This window comes from Schistocerca piceifrons, chromosome 1 (genome assembly GCF_021461385.2).
Source record: "Schistocerca piceifrons isolate TAMUIC-IGC-003096 chromosome 1, iqSchPice1.1, whole genome shotgun sequence".
In the NCBI taxonomy this organism is placed as follows: domain Eukaryota; kingdom Metazoa; phylum Arthropoda; class Insecta; order Orthoptera; family Acrididae; genus Schistocerca; species Schistocerca piceifrons.
In genome coordinates this window covers 1,037,228,183-1,037,243,076 of record NC_060138.1, presented here as the reverse complement: position 1 = coordinate 1,037,243,076, position 14,894 = coordinate 1,037,228,183, and positions in this window count along the sequence as shown.

The following is a 14,894-nucleotide window of genomic DNA, read 5'->3' as shown; positions in this document are numbered from 1 at the left end:
AGACCTCACGCCAGCCTGCGTGAGCTTAAACACGTGCCTTTCGGCTTCCTCATAGTGGATTGGCTGTCTTGCCAATCCACAACATTAAGCTAGAGTGTATAGCAAATTTGTAATTACAGTAGTTGCTCATTTTAATTTATTTTATTTATTTCATGTCTTCATGTAAATGAAAATATAATGTAATATGTCGTATGAATTTGTATGTAGTCCGCAGCTTGTGGTCTCGCGGTAGCGTTCTCGCTTCTCGAGCACGAGGTCCTGGGTTCGATTCCCGGCGGGGTCAGGGATTTTTCCTGCCTTTCGTCATCATCATTCATCCCCATTACGGTCGGAGGAAGGCAATGGCAAACCACCTCCACTAGGACCTTGCCTAGTAAGGCGGCGCGCGTCTCCCGCGTCGCTCCCCTACGCTCTGTAAAGAAGTATGGGACTCATCATCATCATCATCTTTCAGTGTAACTGTATGTACTACTGTGTTTCTCAAGATTTGGTCCAGTAGGGAGAGTCTAATCTAGGGAAAAAGTTGTGAGTAAGAAAAAAGAAGTGAAAGAAGGCAGCCTTGTCGGGACTCGGCTGTGTATGGGTAGACTGGCGCGTACATAAAAGTCACTGGTAAAAAGTTGATTATTTTGCGAAAGTCAGAAAAATTTTCTTTTTAACTGAAAGTGGAAAAGTTTAATATCACAGAGACATTGTGTGAGAAGCAGAGTGCACTACTAACGTGAGATGATGAGAACTGAGAACTTTCTGTAACAAAAATGGTTCAAATGGCTCTGAGCACTATGGGACTTAACATCTAAGGTCATTAGTCCTCTAGAACTTAGAACTACTTAAACCTAACTAACCTAAGCACATCACACAAATCCATGCCCGTGGCAGGATTCGAACCTGCGAACGTAGTTGTCGCGAGGTTCCCGACTGAAGCGCCTAGAACCGCTGGGTCACAGCGGCCGGCGTTACTGTAACATGATTGCTTCGCCATTGTGGTAATAGCATACCGATATTTTGAGAAGAAAACAAATTCTGGAACTGCGAAGAAAAGGATACTGAAAGAGATGAAGATTATGAAGAAAGAAGAAAAGCAAGGGGCAGGAATTACAAGAGAAGAGATTTTTCGAGATCCATGCTGAAGATGTTGGGAAGCAGAAGCCAATAATTCATCAACCAACAGAAAAGCAGAAGCAGTCTCCTCAAGCCAATGGAAATGAATCGTGATTTTTCCTGTCAATATACCGACACATTTTCCCTGTTATTTTGGATAGAAGAGGGACTGCGAATTTTGCCCGTCTTTTGGAGTATCTTACGAGTGGTGCCTGACTGCAAATTTTCTGTGTATTGAACTACGAACACTTCTCAGAAGTTAGTATAATCAGTGTATGGATCAAGAGTGCATTGCTTTAATAATGAACCGTATATAAAAATGTCGACTTGCTATTTAAACATAAAAATCCATATTCGTCATTGTTGAGAGTACAAAATCTGTGTCTGCAATACTAACCCAATGCGTTCTGAATCTTCATCCTGTTCAGAACCACATTCAAAATTTTACAGCATGCTTTCTGCTACGAGACGATGTGCCAGAGTTTGAACAGAAATTTTATTTTGTATTTTGTTGATTATATTTTCTATTGACAAGATAGCGATTGTCAAAACATTTGCAATGCTCTTAACGGCAGAGGCGATTCATCTCAGCAATGTCGACACCACGTGATGAATCTTCCAGCGGTTTCCACACCAAGCAAAGCTTTCGCATTGTGTGAAGGCCACATCATAACACACTACCATGTAGACACTTACAACATCCTAAGAACTGACGAAATAAATCACGAGTGAACTGCCTGGTATGAGTGTGCATAGGACACAATATTTCGCCAATCGACCACGTTGCCATCATCAGGTGCGCTGATGTACTGACCGGCGGTGGGCCAGCACCATGTGTATATAGGACAATCCCCCTCCCGCTCCTCCCTCAGGCGCTTCCTATGAGTCGGTGTGGTCCGCGCCCCGCGCACGGTCCAGATGCAGCGTCCGTTCTCCCGCCGTCTGCCGGCAGACCCTCCTGAACGAGAAGTCCGCGCGGACTCATAGGAAGCGCCTGAGGGAGGAGCGGGAGGGGGATTGTCCTATATACACATGGTGCCGGCCCACCGCCGGTCAGTACATCAGTGCACCTGATGATGGCAACGTGGTCGATTGCCGAAATATTGTGTCCTATGCACACTCATACCAGGCTGTTCACCCGAGATTTATTTCGCCATAAAATACGCCTGGAGAAATTGAAGAATCACATCCTAAGAACTATCATTTAACATTCCTTAAGAAAAACAATCGAGCACTGTTGCCATTGCATTTTATTTTATAATCAAATCAAAAGTCTCTTACGGTTAGAAGCTGTAATCTTAGCGCATTGTAGGAACTGTCAAAACATTAGGACATAAATACTAAACTAACATCTTACTGGAATGAATAATCTTGTCATTACTGAAGTGATTATTTTCTGAATAACAATCGCTGTTGCTTTGCAAGATCAAGACTAAAGATAGATCTTAACACGAAATATTTCACAAAAATAGCTAAAAATGACTAGTACTTAGTTCATGTTCGGCTTTGCACTTTCATAAATGACAGATATTGCAACAGCCAGTTCTTACAATATTATAAACTGGAGTCAGGATATCTTACTAAATACCGACCTACCTATTTACCGCGAGAGTTCACGTTGGTCCACTTCCTCTTAGTTTTACATTATATCATGTGTGTGTGTGTGTGTGTGTGTGTGTGTGTGTGTGTGTGTGTGTGTGTGTCTTGTTTTGTGAGTGTTAATCAGGAAGTGTGAGTGTGTCACTTTGCCCATCGACATACAAGGGAAATTAGCTACAAGCCGATTCTCTAGGCATATTCACCTATCATCTTGTGTTAAGTTGAATCAAACTATTCGGACGTGGAACTTTGACATGAATATATTAGTTTAGAGTGTTCAATTGTGTTCTCACTGTGCGCTTTGGTACTAATTATCTGACAGTACTTAAACTCTTACTATTGGTGCATTATAGACAGTGAGATGTGAGTGTTGGGTTTGGTTATGTTTGTCAGTTACAATGGTACGTATTTTAACTTTCAACAAATAGTTTCAAACGTATTAAAATTTGTGAGAACATTCTTAACTAGCTCAGCTTATTAAAGAGGTAGATAGTTTCATGGTCGACCTTCAATTAAGACTGATAAACACAAATCAAGGACTGAAGAGAAAAAAATTCGCCACGATGTACTAAGTGTGCATTTTCGTCAAATTTCAAGTTCAGATCCTTAACAAATTCTTAGCGGCAATTTGTCCCACGGAAAAGTTGGTATCAAGTGTATTCCTTGAATTTTAACAGATGAACACAAAAAACAACGAATGGCAGCTACCCTCACAATTTCTCTCTCGCTGCAACATGGGTGGCGAGGAGTTTTGTAACAACTTATTTACTGGCGATGAGACTGGGATTTCGCCAAAAACTGCAAAAAAGCACCAGTTAATGGAATGCCATCACACAAATTCCCCAACAAAAACAAAGAAAGCCAGATCTTTTCCAAACACCAAAAATATCAAAGCCACATTGCTTTGGGGACGAAAGGACGTCCTACTCATCGACATCGTGTGTAGAGGAGAGACGTAAATGCCGTGGTCTGCTGTCAGACCCTTCACAATCAACATGATGCCGTACAACATAAGCTGTGCGGATTGTTGTCCATCGTTTATGCCCTTCGTCACTCGTCCGCATTTTGCTGCGTTGTCGTAGGATTTGATAGTGGGAAGTTTTTGAACAACTACTTTAAAGTGTGAACTTTGCCCTGACTGATTTCCATTCTTTTTACTAGACTGAAGAATTTTTTGGACGAAAAGAATTATGGGAATGATAACGAACTGAAAGACGACATTAGTGACCGGTTCAATAACTTGGCGGCGAATGAGAATGCAGAAAGCATAAGAAAACATGTTACGAAAAATTTTTAAGTTTGAACGGCGATTATGTAGAAAAATAGTTTAAGATTTCAAAACATGTTGTAAGATAAATTTTCTTCGATTCTTTTGAGTAATATTATCTTGAGAAACAAACACTCTTCATCTGCAGACGACCCATGTAGTATGGAAGATATCATCATCATCTTGGACAGTTTCCAGCCACTGGCTGGGTCTGTCGGGAACACAAGCCTCTCCATCGTGTTCTGTCTTTCCACCATTCCCCCTCTTCCACCTTCGTCCAGTTCTCTCCTCTTCTCGTCACACATTCCTTCACTCCCTTCACCCATCTATCTCTTGGTCTTCTTCTGGGCCTCTTCCCCTCCAGTTGCAGATCAAACATCCTCTTTGGAATTCTTCCCTCATCCATTCTCTTCATGTGTCCATACCACTGCAGTCTTGATTTTTCTATCCTGTCCTGTACTGGTTCCTCCTTTAGCCTTTCCTCACATACACATTTCGCAATCTGTCTCGTCTTGTTACACCCAACCTGCTCCTCTGGAACTTCATTTCACTAGCCTGTATTCTACTTTTGTCGCTTTTGTGCATTACCCATGTCTCACTTCCGTATGCCAATATGGGGACAAAGTAGGTTCGGTATATAATTCCCTTGGATTTCTGTGGCACCTCCTTGCTCCAAATAAGCCCCCTAATGCATTTGTAGAACTGCCCTGCTTTTCTGCACCTTTCATTTATTTCCATTGCGTTTCCCCCCTTACTTTCAATCACGTTTCCCAGGTACTTGAAGTTCTCTACCACTTGTAGTTTTCCCCCTCCACAAGTTATATCCACATTTGGCCTATTCGTCTTCCTTGTAGTGACAATTATTTCACTTTTCTTTGCAGAGAAATGCATTCCATATTGTGCTGCCGTTGCCTCCCATGCATCTAACTGCTCTTGCACCTCCTCCTCGCAATTTCCCCATAACATCAGGTCATCGGCAAAAAGCACTGCTTTCATTTTATGATCTCCAATTGCATCTGACACTTGCTGTAGGATTTCATCCATAACAATAATAAACAATAAAGGCGAAAGTGCACTTCCCTGTCGCAGCCCATTTTCCAGCTTGAACCATGCAGTACGTTCCCTCCCCACTTTCACATAACTCTCACTTCCCTCACACATTTTTCTGACTTTTTGTGTTATCTCTTCATCTATCCCTTTTGCTTTCAGCACATCCCAGAGCTTGTCCCTACAGATACTGTCATACGCCTTCTCAATATCTAAAAAGGCCATGATTAAGTCCTTCCCGTACTCATAGTACCTTTCCTGCAGTTGCCTTACCGCAAATATGAGGTCCGTTGTTGATCTTCCCGGTCTGAAACCGTACTGCTCCTCTTGCAGTCTACTTTCAATACTGCTTCTTATTCTCTTCTCCAGGATCTTTTCATAGATTTTTCCACAGTGGCATAGCAGGGTGATTCCTCTGTAGTTCTCACATCTCCTTTTATCCCCTTTCTTGAAGATCGGGACTATAATTCCTTTCATGGAAGATGAGTCCGGATATCTAATAGAGGAAAAATGAAAATCAGATTCAGCCTTTTCAAAAGCGTTATCTTGGAGAACGAGTCATCGTTTGATGTTTTTACTCATTTTATTGTTTTAACAGGTTTATTGCGATACTTATGTGTCAAAATAAAAGTTACTTTAAGTTTAGTGTTGCAGATGCCTGTTGAAGTTTGGGCTCTTCAATACTTGATTTACTGGGCTCCAGCGAAAGTGTTTTTCTCATTTATTCCTCATACCACTTCCCTCCCCATTGCTAAAATCAATCTACATGGGGTGTTGGACTTACGGACTTTTCTTGTCTGTATTTTCTTGCTCTCTGTATTTCGCCACATAAGAGTATCCTAATTTGTACAAGATTGCTCTAATGAATTAATCGTCTTTCCGTTATCGCTGAAGGAAATTAATCGGAGTCTGCTCCAGAATTTTCCATAGTTAAGAAAGAGGCAACAGAATTCAAGCATGACCGTGCTTCTCTTGCAGATGTCAAGGTGGGTATTGAATGCTCATCAAAATCAAATGGGAAACTGGGCCATTTTAAGAAGAATGTAACCGATTTTTTGCTGGATATTAGAGGCCTTTTCTCACCAGAAAAAAAATCAGTAAACCTTATAGTGTACGTATGCCGGTTACGCTGCATCAAGAACGGCAGTGTCGATTTCATGTGATTGAGTGGCTGTGAACAGTATTCTTAGCAACATAAAGCGTGTTCTTCTGATTTCCAATGCGAAATGTAAAACATTAACCGTCGCACACTATGTAAGACATCTGCAATGATCAAATTCACTTCAGATTGGTTTGGACGTCCTACCGTTTTCACTGGGTTCAACTCGATCTGATTCAACCAGTTTGCAAATCTGCATCTGGAAAGGGTGTGAGTCCAATGGAAAACTATAGAAAACGTAGTTTGGTGTATCACAGACATTCCAGAATCGTACTTCAGTAACAAAGTCCACTCATTGGAGAAATATTGGACAAATTTCACTGATAAAAGGGAGAACTAGATCGGAGTACTAGTCCTTCACTCCGAGACAAATTTTAATATTACTCATGGCTTTGTCCGAAGCTGCACGCAACCTTTCAAGAAACAGATAGAAATAGAGATGGGGGGGAAGGGGAAGAAATGGCCCTTAATTATACCCACAACAGAAGCTAAAGTGGACGAAGACGACAAAGGAAAGCAACGTTGGCATTGCTCAAGGAGCTTTTCCAACTTTCACCTAACGTTAACGCAAGTAAACTAGGGAAAACCTAAATCAAGGAGAAATAAAACCCATTCTCCCTTAATAAAGCTTCAGTTCCAAAATCACTGTGCAGCCACATACAATATTTATCCTGAAGGGGGTAGTTTACTTGGTCGAGATGATCACTAAATTATTGAGTACCTATTAAGTTTTCCTTTCATAAGATCTAAGCACCTGTAGAGCGTCTTATGAGGGAATCTCATGTCCCTTGGAGATACACAGAGTAAGTGCACAGACTCAGAAGACAGTTCGCCACAGGTAGGCCGTTTCTCAAGGTCCGAAAAGTTATCCTCGATTTTTTCAACCCAGACCCGGACAATAAGAAACCCGTGGGCAGTTTTGCCTCCGTTTGAACATTTCTTGCCGGACGATAAGCATACGGTTGACTTATGCAGCGTCATCAATTGTAATACATCGTTCCATGTCTCTATCTCTAATTAGATGAGCTATAACTGTCTCGCACGTGTTTTTCGTAGTATTGTTGTCTTTAGATGTTTCCAGTGTTTTCTTTCGGCGTTATAATTACCTCGCATGTTTTCTCGGTGGTAATGTTGTCTTCACTTGTTCCCAGTATTTTCTTTCGGAGCTACAATTACATCGCGGATTTTATAGGGGGTAATGTTGTCTTCACTCGTTTCCAGTATTTTCTTTCGGAGTAATAGTTATCTCGCAGATGGTCTTGGTGGTAATGTTGTTTTCACTTGTTTCCAGTGTTTTTATTCACTTGCTTCCAGCGTTTTCCCCGGTGTCCCGTTGTTTATCCTCTCTTTCAGTTGCGCAAATATTTGTCGCACCAGCTCAACAGTTACACTGCCTGTAAGTCACTACGTACTTCACGTGGTAGGCGTTGCACCACCCAGGGTAAAATGCGACATTCTTCGTATGGCACTTGTAGCAGACATGATTAGTTCTTTTGACCGTCCGTGTCTTTAATATAGTTAACTTTCACTTAGTTCAGAAAATAGTTTACATTCCATATTTACAATTTTGTATTTATCTCTAGATTTACCCCTTTTGTCGTTATTAATTTTAACTTTATAAGTACTCCCTAGTTACTTTCGAAACGCGCTATTTGAGACTCCCTCTCTACATTTCCAACAATGACAGGCGTCTTGTTCGTCGCTGGGTCCACTCGCCCTCCCTATCCTAGTTCACTACCCCACAAAAACTAAGGCGTCCATTTTTGATCGTTGGACACTTCGTTGCACAACAATACTCAAATTTTCAAAAAATTTCTTTTGGCTCCTAAGCATGTTTCACACACCTCCTCTACCACTGTATCAAACTTATCCACCACTGTTGTCACGTTTCCCACCTCCAGATCTACCTCTTCTTGCCTTTTAGTATGTACTTCCTCCATCTCAACCAGTTTTTTGGCGTTACATTTAACCACCCACTAACAAAATCTAGTTCTCATGCCGGAGCTTCAGTATCTGTTCGTAACTTACCTTACACAAATTACATTTTTCTACGTGGCTATGTGCCTCTTTTCTTGCTTCGACTGGAACTCCATGATTACCATTTGTTGCTTTTCTTGAAGGTTTGCGATTCTTTAAACAGTTTAAACTCTATCGCGGTTTTTTCTCATTTAATTGCTTTACAGTTTTCTTCTGATTTTCCTTTAATTGCTTGAGTTTTCTGTTGATTTTCCTTTAATCTATTCGTGGTTTTCTCCAGAAAACCCATAAATTCTTTTATCGCACTTAGTACCCCCACTATACTCAACTGACTGATGTCTGAGAACCACTCATGCTCAGTTTTACTACAAAAAAATACTTTCTAGCTTTTCCCGTTTTGTATCTGTGGCAGTGAGATTGCAGACACATCTGTTTACATCATTAGTCCCATGACCACACATTTTCCTTAACCACATGCTCAAAATTGGAATCTTTGTATCCTGCACTATCATATTCTTCATCTTTAGCGAGCCGAGCTCCTACAATACTATTTAGTGTTAATTGCTCTTTTATTGATGATAGCTTCAAAACGGAAACTGAAAAGTGTAGAACACAAGTGTAACCATTTTCCTACACACAGATTTCTTCATACACCAGATGGTTCAACACTTTCGCCCACAGCAGCAAATTCAAGCTATGTGCAGTCGTCATTTTCTGTGGCACTTACATACTGCGACTGTAGCTCGCTGCGTAGCGATGCGATGTTGAACTCATACCACTACGTGTACGTTGTTGTGTTGGTCGTGTCGAACTGTTGTAATCCAAAATGTTATAGTTGCTGAATTTCACACGATTTTACATCAGTGGCACACTTTTTTACTTTTTGAGCACATGAACTATTGTTCATAACACTTTCTCACTTTTGCGTTACGAAGTTGACTGTTTGATTATACCCAGCAAGGAAAGGGTTCTTTCACGAGAAGTCAGCTGTAAGCACCAATTACCCCCCCCCCCCCTCAGTTTTCTCGCAATGCTATAGTACATTTAATCTGAAGGTAATCGGATCTCTTGGATGGAGACAATCTACAAACAGATCATACATCGGAAAATGATGAACCGTTTGCCTACTGTCTGTGACGTGGCTGCAATTAACTGTCAGACAAAGTTAATAACTAGTGAGAACAGGTATCTTCTACAATTAAAGGCAATGTCAATTGAATTACTTTATTAATCTTCAAGCGATAAAACATGCCAAACTACGTCCTTTTCATTCACATTAATATAATTCACAAATCAAAGTTCATGTAAGTGTAGATGAAGATTTATTCCAGAGACACCACAGTCCGTTAATGTTGGTTCAGTATAAATCTGATTTTAAATAGTGTAAGGTTGATTTTATGCTATTCTGCGTGCTGGTAGCCACAGTAACAACTGGCACTCATATGAATTGATATCCACTCACTGCATAAGTTGACACCTCTTCTTGTAAGCTGCTTAAGTACTTTGTGATATTATGGACTGTAACTTTATGAAGCATTGTCTATAGAACTCTTCTGCGTATGTGACCCCATGTGTAAAATTCTTCGACGTTACGGCCACTGATGAAAGTGGGGTTCCTCAAAGTGTTTTTGCTAGCTGTTGAATAAGATTCTTTTTGTTATTGTTGTTTCAACTCCTCACAAAGGGGGCGAGCTGGCAGCAGATAGTAAACGCTCTTCAGGCAAAGGTTACATAAACTGCATTTAAAAGATGGTTAAAACATATAAAAAGTTGACAGTAACAGATTATTTTGTGAAGAACACATTGGTGGACGATATTTACGATTTTTACATCGAAACAAATGACGATAAGCAAGGTTTCTATAATACACACAGACCTCAGAATGAGATTTTCACTCTGCAGCGGAGTGTGCGCTCATATGAAACTTCCTGTCACATTAAAACTGTGTGCCGGACCGAGACTCGAACTCCGGACGTTTGCCTTTCGTGGGCAATTGTTCAACCATATGAGCTACCCAAGCACGACTGACACCTCCTTCTCACAGCTTTACATCTGCCAATGCCTTCCAAACTTCATAGAAGCTCTCCTGAGAACCTTGCCGAACTATCACTCCTGCAAGAAAGAATTTGCGGAGACATGGCTTAGCAACAGCCTGGGGGATTTTTCCAGAATGAGATTTTTACTCTGCAGCGGAGTGTGCTCTGATATCGTTGAGCACTTGCTCGTGAAAGGTAAAGGTCCTGAGTTCGAGTCTCGGTCCGGCACACAGTTTTAATCTGCCAGGAAGTTTCACCTAGAGCTCGTTTGAAGATTTTTTATGACATTTAAAATACAGTCACTGATGAACGTGAATGATGCCATGGCGCAATGGTGAGGGTAGGTGATACAAGAAAATGCAATGACGAGTATGACAATGGGGCCCTGTAGAACCACAGATTGTGACTAGAAGTCAGCAATGTGGATGAAGCGACAAGGAGAAAATGAAAAGATGGTGTAAGGTGGAGAGTTGTAATGAGTATTCGAAAGAGGATTATATCTCGGGACAGATTTCATTGTTGTGGAGTGGGAGTTGGTTAAAATTCCGGAAGGAGAGGATCGAAAAGGCGTTGACGTTCTTGGAAGGTGGAACATGGATGTAATGGCGCAGCAGGATATCTGTATTGGTTATTAGTGGGTGGGAAATTTGGTGCTGGGGCTGGGTTTTGCGGTTAATGTATCTGATCCGAAAGTGCTCTAGGAAGCGAAGAAGGTGTGGGAAGTGGATGAGTTCGTAGAGGATGCGAGTTGGGGAATGTAGGCGGGTGCGGAAGGCGAGACGGAGTGCTTGTTTTCTCAAGATTTCTAGGGGCTTATAGACTTTAGTTGAGGCAACGTTGGCGTGGGTTAGAATGGGGTGGATGAGGGATGTATAGGTGTGGATAATGGTGGAAGGATGTAGATCCCAGTTTCGGCCTGTTAGTAGTTTGAGTCATCTTCAAGCCTTGTGTTGGAAGGCAAGGAGATGTGAGTACCATATTAGTTTTCTCTTGAGAATTAGTCCTAAATACTTTATTGTGTTAGTCAGAGCGGTTGGTGGGTTGTAGATGGAGAGATGGAAATCTCAACGACATAAATTCCGAATGGTACGATCAAAGATGGTGGCTTGGCTTTTATATAGATTGACGTGAAGTTTACATGTATTACACGACTCAACCAGGACATTCAAGAGGCGTTGAAGGGGGGCAAGAGAGAGTTGACTGGTGTGGTGAGTAGCTAGGTAGGAATTGTGGTAACCATATTGCATGAGGTACGTTGAGAGTGGCAGTTTGGGAAGGTCTGCAGTATATAGGATGTAAAGGAGGGGCGGAAGGACAGAGCCTTGAGGCAAACTGGCAGTGGTTGATTATGACAGACTGTGGGGAACGAAAGATGCTACAAGGCAGACATAGTTAACTAGGAATGCATAGGTTTACAGCATGAGGAACAGTTCAGAATTCCATACCAAGTCGAAAACTTTTTGGATATAAAAATAAATATGGCGAACTTCCATTAATTCAGTTGATGGGAGATTACGTGGTAAGGTAAAGAAGGTGGTCGTCGGTGGACTAGTTGGAACGAAAGCCGCATTGGGTATTGGGAATGGGGAATGGGTAGATGGGTTGCAAGCTACTGATGGATTCGTTGGGTAGTAGTGGTTAAAAAGATTTTGCTGAAAACTGAAGTGTGGCTGATTGGTCGATATGATGAGGTCTACAAGAGTGGTTTATCAGGTTTCAGAAAGAGGAGGACTTCGGAGTCTGTTCTCGGTAATTTTATCGTGGCTGTATGCAGCGTTTCGCTTTTTAGCGAGTGTTTGTGTAATCTCATCGGCTTTTATTGGCGTGTTTAATCTTGTTCCTGGAGTCCTGTGCAAGCACTGGACATTTGGTGTGAGAGGTGAGATAGCTGTATTGGTACATTCATACACAGAGGGGTCCATCAAGTAATCAAAGTTGGGATCACGTGCGATGGTGAATCTATCTTCCAGGTACGACGCAAAGCTGTTTACTTGGATGAGGTTGTGTGGAAGTAGTCTGTTATGTAGGATGGGATGGTTGGTAGGGGGTTATTTCTGGAGAGTCTGTGGAATGCTTTCCAATACTTCGTACAGCTTACAGGTATTTCGTATAGGTTATTGCATGTCATGTGCCAGTCCAGACGTCGTTTGGCTTGTAAATAACTCCGAACATTTCGCTTTAGCTGTCGATGATGTGTGAGCGTTTTCCAGTCACGAGTACGGAGTCCTCTGTGTGCACGACGGGATTCTTGGAGAAGGGACGTGGAAAGAGAGTGGGACGGTCATTGTAGAGAGTTCGAAGTGAGATATGATTGAAAATTGCATCATAGATGGTGTGTTGTAGGAAGTTTTCCTAACTTGGATGTCGTCAGGATTTTGAAGGTTGGAACTCCGGCTTTCGATTATGGTATGAATGTGGGCACATTTGAATTCAAGTCTGTACGGGTATAATCCTGGATATATCTGGGTGGAAAATTAGGAGTGTGCGGCTTGGTTGGTTCCGATGCACGGTCACTTGAACCATACACGGTATAAGATCTCGCGAAGGAGAGGTAGGTGATCACATCCAGCCGGATCTAGGATTTCTACTATGGTACACGTGAAGAAATTATGGGAGACAATAATGGAATTGGGGGCGGTATCTGTTTCAGAACGGGTGTGAACAGGGATATGGATATCATGGCCGTTGAGGATGTTAATGGATTTGTGCGACATCTGTTTTTCAGCGGTTGTGCGGGAGTGGAGGTCGAGGTCGGCTGAAATTATGTATGCGGTTAAGGTTCGGTCTGCATTGATTGTAAAATGATTTCGTTGAGGAGAAGGGCATGGATTTCGTGTTGTTGGAGCTTTTGGGTAAGAAGATGTTTAATGGAACGTAGAGAACGGCTATCTTGGTATAAAATGTTGTATGTCTGCTGCACCTTTTTCAGTAAACAGAGAAGTGTTCGGGTGGAAGATTTAAACTACTATTTCGAGACGATCAGAAATGAAATGGGCTTGATTTTCGGAGTAGCGTTTTCGCAGGTTTTGAGATGGAAGAATGGCTAGGGTTATTTGTTATAAGATGTAGGGTCTTTCAAAACAGTGTATGTTTTGCTGGATTAAGATTACAAAACGGATTATATTTTCAACAAATGGTAGAGGACGGATGGAGTTGTTTGTGTGGTGTATTGTAACCTCCCCACAAAATAAATTCCGTAACCCCCCAACAGAAAACTTCCGTAACCTGCCAATAATACAATGTGACTAACCACTCAATTAAAAAATTGTCACTCACTTATAACCTTTCAATAATGACAGTGAATTTAAACTGGTAAATTTTGAACGTCAGCAGTGCTGCGTCATGGCCCTGAAGTGGAATGATCATATAAAACTAATTGTTGGTAAGGCGGGTACCAGGTTGAGATTCATTGGGAGAGTGCTTAGAAAATGTAGTCCATCAACAAAGGAGGTGGCTTACAAAACACTCGTTCGACCTATACTTGAGTATTGCTCATCAGTGTGGGATCCGTACCAGGTCGGGTTGACGGAGGAGATAGAGAAGATCCAAAGAAGAGCGGCGCGTTTCGTCACTGGGTTATTTGGTAACCGTGATAGCGTTACGGAGATGTTTAATAAACTCAAGTGGCAGACTCTGCAAGAGAGGCGCTCTGCATCGCGGTGTAGCTTGCTCGCCAGGTTTCGAGAGGGTGCGTTTCTGGATGAGGTATCGAATATATTGCTTCCCCCTACTTATACTTCCCGAGGAGATCACGAATGTAAAATTAGAGAGATTAGAGCGCGCACGGAGGCTTTCAGACAGTCGTTCTTCCCGCGAACCATACGCGACTGGAACAGGAAAGGGAGGTAATGACAGTGGCACGTAAAGTGCCCTCCGCCACACACCGTTGGGTGGCTTGCGGAGTATCAATGTAGATGTAGATGTAGATGTAGATGTAGAGATCATTCTGAAAAAATTGAAAATTCTTACCTCAATAAGGTCGCCGGATAACGCATATATATCTGCTCCTATAGGAAATTTTTCTGGCACAGCCGAGTACAATGCTGGCCGATAGATTTGTCATGTATAAAGATAACAACTGATTTTTCTTTGCAATAATCGGGATGACCATGGATTGGAGAAATTAGTAAATTCTTTAAATTGAAATGAATGATCGTCAAAAGCTACTTTTTATGAGAAAGATTATTATTAAGAGATTTTTTAAAACATTTACATGGACTTGATTTAACAATACTACATATGCGCGAGGCTGTTTTTACCTTATATTATACCGCTCAGGCACCGCCATCGCTGCACCACGACCGGCCCAGCCAACACGATACACCAGACTGCTCGCTAGCAACTACTTACTGCTACTGCTACACAGTTTGTACTGCTGACAACACTGCTCTTTGGTCTGAGATTCTCTTGTACCATACATATCGCAGGCAGCGCGTGAGCGATCCATCGAAATTACATCTGCTCGATTGCACTAACAACAAATTCCTTAATCATGGACCTCTTACATAACCCTCCACTGGGGGGCAAAAATTTGGCAGCGATAGTGAGTCAATTGGTCTTGCCATGAGCAACAAATTTTTCTATAATCTATTTAGTTTACTAAGTCTACAATCACAGAGTATATACATTACTGATTGACAAAGTGTATACGCAATGAGTACAAAAGATATTAACAAATGACAAAGTGCACACCACTGTATAACTCTTT